The sequence below is a fragment of the Coregonus clupeaformis genome, chromosome 17, assembly GCF_020615455.1.
Source record: "Coregonus clupeaformis isolate EN_2021a chromosome 17, ASM2061545v1, whole genome shotgun sequence".
NCBI lineage: Eukaryota > Metazoa > Chordata > Actinopteri > Salmoniformes > Salmonidae > Coregonus > Coregonus clupeaformis.
The window spans coordinates 27,210,887-27,218,280 of record NC_059208.1 but is presented as its reverse complement, the minus strand read 5'-3'; positions in this window follow the sequence as shown (position 1 = coordinate 27,218,280).

Genomic DNA, 7,394 nt, shown 5'->3' with positions numbered 1-7,394 from the left:
TAGCCAACATGTTTTCAGCACTTTTGTTTCCCTGGCTGATCAAAACTTGTCCCTCTGCAGCAGACATATGGTGAGCAATATGTTTGGAATATCAAATCGCAATACAATTGCAGTATCGAATTGCAATACATATAGAATCGCGAGAATCGTGAGAATTGCTATACATATCGTATCGGCACCTAAGTATCATGATTATATCCTATCGTGAGGTCCCTGGCAATTCCCAGCCCTACATAACATGTTATCATTAGCAGTAGCCTAATCTATTCTAGGCTAGTTTATTGATAATAGTTGTGTGTGTCCTCTACTCTATACAATATCAGTGCTATCTGTGACAGAAATGGATAATAGCTAAGGAAAATGATTCAGCAGTTCCTCCCTTCTGATTCTCTACACTCTTAGAAAAAAAGGTGCTATCTAAAACCTAAAAGGGTTCTTCGGCTGTCCCCATAGGAGAACCCTTTGAAGAACCCTTTTTGGGTTCCATGTAGAACACTTTCCACATAGGGTTCTACATGGAACACAAAAGGGTTCCACCTGGAACCAAAAAAGGTTATCCTATGGTGACAGCAATTTGGAACCCTTAAAAAACTTTGTTTTTACCCCCTTTGATAGTTACAGTCTTGTCCCATCGCTGCAACTCCTGTACGGACTCGGGAAAGGCAAAGGTCAAGAGCTGTGCGTCCTCCCGGCCGGCAAAACCCTCCCCTAACCCGGACGACGCTGGGCCAATTGTGCGTCACCTCATATGTCTCCCAATCGCGGCCGGCTGCGACACAGCCCGGTATCAAACCAGGATCTGTAGTAACGCAGCTTGTACTGCGATGCAGTGCCTAAGACCTCTGCGCCACTCGGGAGGCCTCTTGAACCCTTTTTTCTAAGAGTGTATGAAGGTAATACGTTTTTTTGGAGAAATAATTATTATATTTGGTGATCCGTATTAGATTCAGCCGAGATATGGTGTTCTCGCATTAATTTCAGTTTGTTGGCTGTGAATGAAGATGAATCTGTGGGGATTATGTGTGAGATCTCCATAGTAACCCGGTGTAACAGAATTGTGGGCGTCGTGTGGGGAACCATGCTGGGAGTCTCAATCTCAGATCATGTATCATCTCTCTCATCCACCCAGGAGGTCTACGGTCAAGGAGGAGCTCAGGACTGCTGTGTGCTGCTAAAGGTGGAGAGAGAAACACTGTGTTCTAGAGCTGGAGAGAGACAATCCTGTCAGAGATCCACCCCACTGATATCTGCTACAGCACCACAGCTCAGATATTAATTGTGTGTGTGGGTGTGAGTTTTGTGTGTGTGGAGGGGTTGTGTGTGTGTGTGTGTGTGTGTGTGTGTGTATACTGGTAGGGTGTGTGTGCATTGCCAGGAATACTGCAGCATGTGCCTTGGTAGCATCTGACTCCCCCGCCCTGACCCTGCACCAAGCACACTCTCTCTTTCTTACACAAACACACACACACACACACACACTCTCTCTCTCTCTCTCTCTCTCTCTCTCTCTCTCTCTCTCTCTCTCTCTCTCTCTCTCTCTCTCTCTCTCTCTCTCTCTCTCTCTCTCTCTCTCTCTCTCTCTCTCTCACTCACCAAAGGAGATGCACAGCACAGCTATCCCATTCACACTAATCGAAGTGCAATCCCTCAACCATCTGGCACACAAATACACCCACACACACACACACACACACACACACACACACACACACACACACACACCCCACACACACACGTTAACACACACACACACACACTGACACTCTGGCTCCTATAATCAATTAGTCTCTGGATTGCAGAGGAATGTCGGCTGTTAGCGTTCAGGCCCCCCTTCACCCTCAATTCCTCACATGCTGACACAAATCATGCACCACCTACTTACTTTACCCCCACCTCTGTCCCCCCTCCTCTCTCTCTCTCTCTCTCTCTCTCTCTCTCTCTCTCTCTCTCTCTCTCTCTCTCTCTCTCTCTCTCTCTCTCTCTCTCTCTCTCTGCCTGTCTGTTTGTGAGAGAGTAGACTGTATTTCAAACTTAGCTACGTGTGTTGGATGGTGTAGGTCTAGGGCTAGGAAATACAGGGAATGCCTGTGTGTGTGTGTGTTTGCCTGCGAGTGTATGTCTAGATGTGTAAGTATGCATCCTCCAGCACTAATGGTCACAGCTGCCTCAACACACACACACCTGTCCCTCGCAACCCACTTGCACCAATCCCCCCACCTCTGTCAGATAAGGAATGCAGAGACACGTTCGGCCCTTAATGTTTTGCACCGTTTGCACTGTTTATGCAGCCCACGCACTCATTTAAATAAACATATTGCTTTATTTCAATGTGTGTGTGTGTGTCTTTCTCTGCATGCGTGTGTGTGCCGCCCTAGCTGTCTGTTTATTATTATATCATAAAGTCTGAGTTTATTCTAATAAGGCCTGTAATGAATTGCACCATTAGACCGCTGGGTTCAGGAATGTTCACCAGCAGAACCACAGTGATTGCCCAATCAGGTTTTTCACCCTGTTTCTTAAAAGAGTCTGATTCTCATTATTTTTCTTTCAGTAACTTCCCATCTAATTAAAAAAGGCCAATCATTCATACTCAGTTTGTTTCTCTATATGTTTTGCTTCAGGAGTGAACCTATCCAGCCCAGTGCCCGTTATCCTCTTAAAGACACTGCTCTCTGCCTGTTGTTGGAACTGCACTTCAGAAAGGCAAATAGAGAAAGATGGCTGGGTGTGGTGCTCCAGTTTTACAGCTTAACCTCCTACATACTGGTCACTTTTCAATCAAAGCTGCATTTTAGAATTGTGAAAAATGCAGATGCTTAGGAGGAGTGGTTAAGATGTGAGGATATGTTTTAGGATGTCCACTTTGTCTCCAAATCAAACACAGTTATTCACTTCTTCAAATGTATTAGTGACTGGTATAGGTTATAAAAGGACAACATTAGTTGGTACAGTTGTACTTCAAATGAACCTTCTGTTGTCACGCCCTGACTCAGAGGACTTGTATTTGTTGAGTCAGGGTGTGTATTTTCCGTGTTGTGTGTTGCTATGTTGATTTCTATGTTTTAGATCTAGCATGTGCAGATCTATGTTGGCCGGGGTGGTTCCCAATCAGAGGCAGCTGTAGCTCGTTGTCTCTGATTGGGGACTATACTTAGGCAGCCTTTTGGCACCTGTTAGTTGTGGGATCTTGTTCCGTGTGAGGTATGTTATTTGTCTACCTTGAACTTCACGTTTCGTTTGTTGTTTTGGTTGTGCGTTTACTCGTTAAATAAACATGAATGCATATCACGCTGCGCCTTGGTCCTGTGAATAAATAAGTATCATGCAAACAGTTAAATGAATACCAACACAGTCAAATAATGGTGGAAGAACGAGAGGTCAAATGAGTAGGTAGGAATGTTCAGACTGTGAGTTCAGTGATAAGCCGCAGCATCACCAGCATATGTCCAGTGTAAAATATGTCCGTTACCACCACAAGGATCAAAGCAACTGCAACATTCTTTAGACTGTCTGTGTTCGATGATGCAACTTTAATGCATGTTTTTTCCCTCTTCCAAGGAGTTTGTTTTCTCACAGTTTTGCAATTAAGCAAGAATCTCTTTTGAAGTGGATGGCCCCCCTCTCTCTTCATGACTTTTTATCTTCTTATTTAAATGAGAGCATAGAGACCTGGCATACCACTCCGTACGGAGCCTACTGAGTTTATACAACTGCTATAGAACGGAAACAAAGGATGCTTCATTAGTAGCCTGGCACTTTAGTCCTTAACTCACACATTTACGCACACGCACTCACGAACACCCACCACACACACGCACACGCACACCCACGCACACACACACACACACACATACGCACGCACGCACGCACACCCACACACACACACACACACACATACACACACACACACACACACACACACACACACACACACGCACACGCACACCCACACACACTCACTCCTGTCTCTTTGTCTGGTTCAGGCTTAAGTTAACAAATAATGAGATCCTCGGTTGTACAAAGGACACTTAAACCGTAATAAGGACCAACTAAGGAGGGTCTCTGTGTGTGTGTGTGACCTGAAAGGGGGGAGTAATTGGTTAAAAAGGCTGCCAGTACACCAGCTTTTGCCAACCGCCCCTTTCTGTCAGTGACCACAAAGAAGCAAAGAAATATGCAAAACAAAACAAAAATCGAAAAAGAAAGGGAGACAGTAGCCACCCCCGTCTTGAAAACATATGCAAGCACATGCTCCGGCATTCTATTGTCTCAACTGCTGGCCCTCTCTCTATAACTTACTCTGTCCATCACTCTCTTTTTTTGTCCCTCCGACAACTTTCTCGGCGGGAACTTGGAGACGCCCCCACCAGAGGCGTGGGTGGGGAGAGGGGTCAGGGGGTCAGGCTAAGGGACGTGTTTTGGCAAAAGGAACACGCTTCATTAGGCTTTTTGACTCAGGGATCATTAAAACTCCAGGAGAAGAACATTCCAGGAGACTATTAACCAAGCACTCCTTGTGACACGTTGTCAGGACCAACAGACTTTAACCATCATGTGTTAACCCCCCCTAACCCCCCTCCTCCTCTACTCCAGCCAGACCCTCTATTCTATGCGCCACCACGGCACGGCCACCCTTTTTTACTCTCCTCCCCAGACAATAGGCTCCATCTGTTAGGCAGCTCAACTTTCCCTGGCAGGACTCTAGGGGGCTGTGAGGCTGATAGCTGAGAGCTGAGCCCGGTACGGCAGGTGGAGGGATGACAGTCACCTCTCAGACACCTCCACTGATGACGGAGAGAAGGAGGGAAGGAGGGAAGGAGTATGTTTTAATGGTTCAGTGAGGCCATGAGGGAAAGAGATAATTGTATTTTTGACGGGGTGGGGGTGATGGAGTTAGAGAGGGAATGAGGGAGACAGGGAAGGAGAGAATGTGTTTCAAGGGTGGTGAAGTGATAGAGTTAGAAAGTGAAAGAAGGAGAGAGGAAAGGAGGGAGTGTGCTTTAGGGGTGGAGTGAATTGATGCAGGGAGAGAGGGATAAAAGGAGAGAGGGAAAAAGGGAATGGGTCTCAGGGTTTGGGTGAGGCGAGCCACCAGGGTCCCATCATAGATCCAATAGCCGACAGCTGCTGCTGAGGAGAATATAAGTCATGCAGCTGTGACTGGGACCAACACTGGCTTTTGGCACTATAATCACCAAGAAAGGGGGTTGACTAGTCTATACGTTTAGCTATACTCAAAACATATTGGACAGATTATTAAAAAATAAACCATAGCACTGTTCTCAATACCAGTGTCAAGGGACTTGATTTTCACTTGACATAGCTTGTTTTTATATGTAGGATATGTCCCCTATAGCACCGATATACCAGCTATAGTAGAGATGTAAGGCAATGTAAAGTCCAGGATATAAAGTTGGCAGAATGCAGTAGGACAGGTATAGATGCATGAGTCCCTGTGGTGCCATCGGCCGGGCTGATTATGTGGGCTCCATGCCTGGTCAGTTTTAACTGGGGGAGATTAGAGAGAGCAGGAGAAGGGTTTAGCCTCGTTTGGATCTCTGATATGTTAATTAAAATGGATTTCTGAAAAAGGGATGGAGGGATGTGGAGGATGGCAAGCTCCACCTCAGCAGACCCAAAACCACATCTGTTGGCTGAGGTAGGTGTGGGTGTGTGTATGCACGTGCGCGCACGTGTGTGGGTGTGTGTGTGTGTGTGTGTGTGTGTGTGTGTGTGTGTGGGTGTGTGTGTGTGTGTGTGTGTGTGTGTGGGCAGCAGAACAGAGATAATAAACCATACAGCTTATGTTATTAAAGCGCCATTTTACCGCTTAATCACTTTTGTGAAAGGCTTCTTTTTTGGATCTGTTCGACAGCGTTTCTGTTCCTGCTTTGTTTTACTCCCCATTTTTAGCTTTCCTGGATTTAACTCAGTTGCATCCATCCATTTCCTAATCCCTCTGTTTTATCAGCGACACTCGGAGAGCAACCCAGATTGTGTGGCCATGTCGAGTCCCATGCCTGTCAGAGCCTGGATCATGTCTGTCTCTGTCTATCTGGGTGGGTTATTGCCTGGCCTGTGAAGATGTAGATATTCAAGTGTCTGAGACGGGCCGCAGCTGACGGGGTGCTAAATAAAACAATGGGATACACAAGGCTGGGCACAACACATCGTTTTCTCTGACCTTAAATTTCAATATGATCCCCCTTCCCTACCTCCATCCCTCCCTCCAATCTTCCCTCCATCAAACCACTGCGTGGTGATAGATGGTGCGGCAGACACAGCAAGCGTTAAAGTTTGTGGGCCGTGGACCGACGGCGCCGCATGAAAATCACATGCGTAGAGTAAGCACTCGGAATTGGATGGGAAAGCGATGGAGTGAGGGAGGGAGAGAGGGAGGTGTCAGCACTTTTCTTTCTATACATTTCACTCAGCTGAATAGAATCGTATTATCTGACCCGGCTCCCGTTCCCTGAGTGACCTAATAATATTGTGGTGGTGATCCCCATCCAGCCTCTAACCTCTTCACATCACACAGGAATCTATTACCATACTTCCTCTAAGAAGCACTGCAGCGTGGCTTAGCTAGCTTGTTCTAGTGTCTGAGACTCTGGCCTGATAATATGTACCACCAGTATCCATATCACTTTAATTGAATTAGGGTTATACTAATAATGTTCTTTGTTTATTTATAAGATAAGACATACTGTACTGTCCCCAAAGGGATATTTGTCTTGGGAATTCAAGTGCTGCTGTTGCCACATAACAAGTCGTATGTCACAAGCACAGTCATGCACATTGTAGAAGTCTGTAACTTTTAGTCCTGCATCTTGGCCTTGCCTCCTACACAATGTCTCAGAAGAGGGCCAAAGGCCAGATCTTTCATAATCAAAGTAATGTAAAATATAAAAGTGTTAATATCTGTATCATATTGGTTGGATTTTCATTATCCTATTCTACTCATTTTAAAGTTATTCTGTTTGTTTAGTATGTTGGTGGTTCTACTTAGTTGATACTTGAGTTTCATAAAAATAACTCCAGTCAAGTTATTTGATAAAGTCTCACTCACTTCTCCCCACACCTTTGCATCATGCTCCCTTCATCAATGTTGCCATAGTAATGTTATGTGGTGTGTTCATTCAGACGTGTAAAGCCTTGCTTCATACACAGGGTGTCATAACATGGTCAAATCGCAAACAACTCTTGACCTTCCTTTTGATTGGTCCACCCAGTGGAAGGCGGTGTGTTATTTAACGTGCTCATGTCGAGCATCTGACTCACAATATCAATGTATTAAATAGCTGTTATGCACAAGCTTGTTAGGGGGTTTGGGGTAAATGGAACAGATTTGGGGAATAATCCTTCCCCAATCTGGCCACCACAGCTGGTTGTCT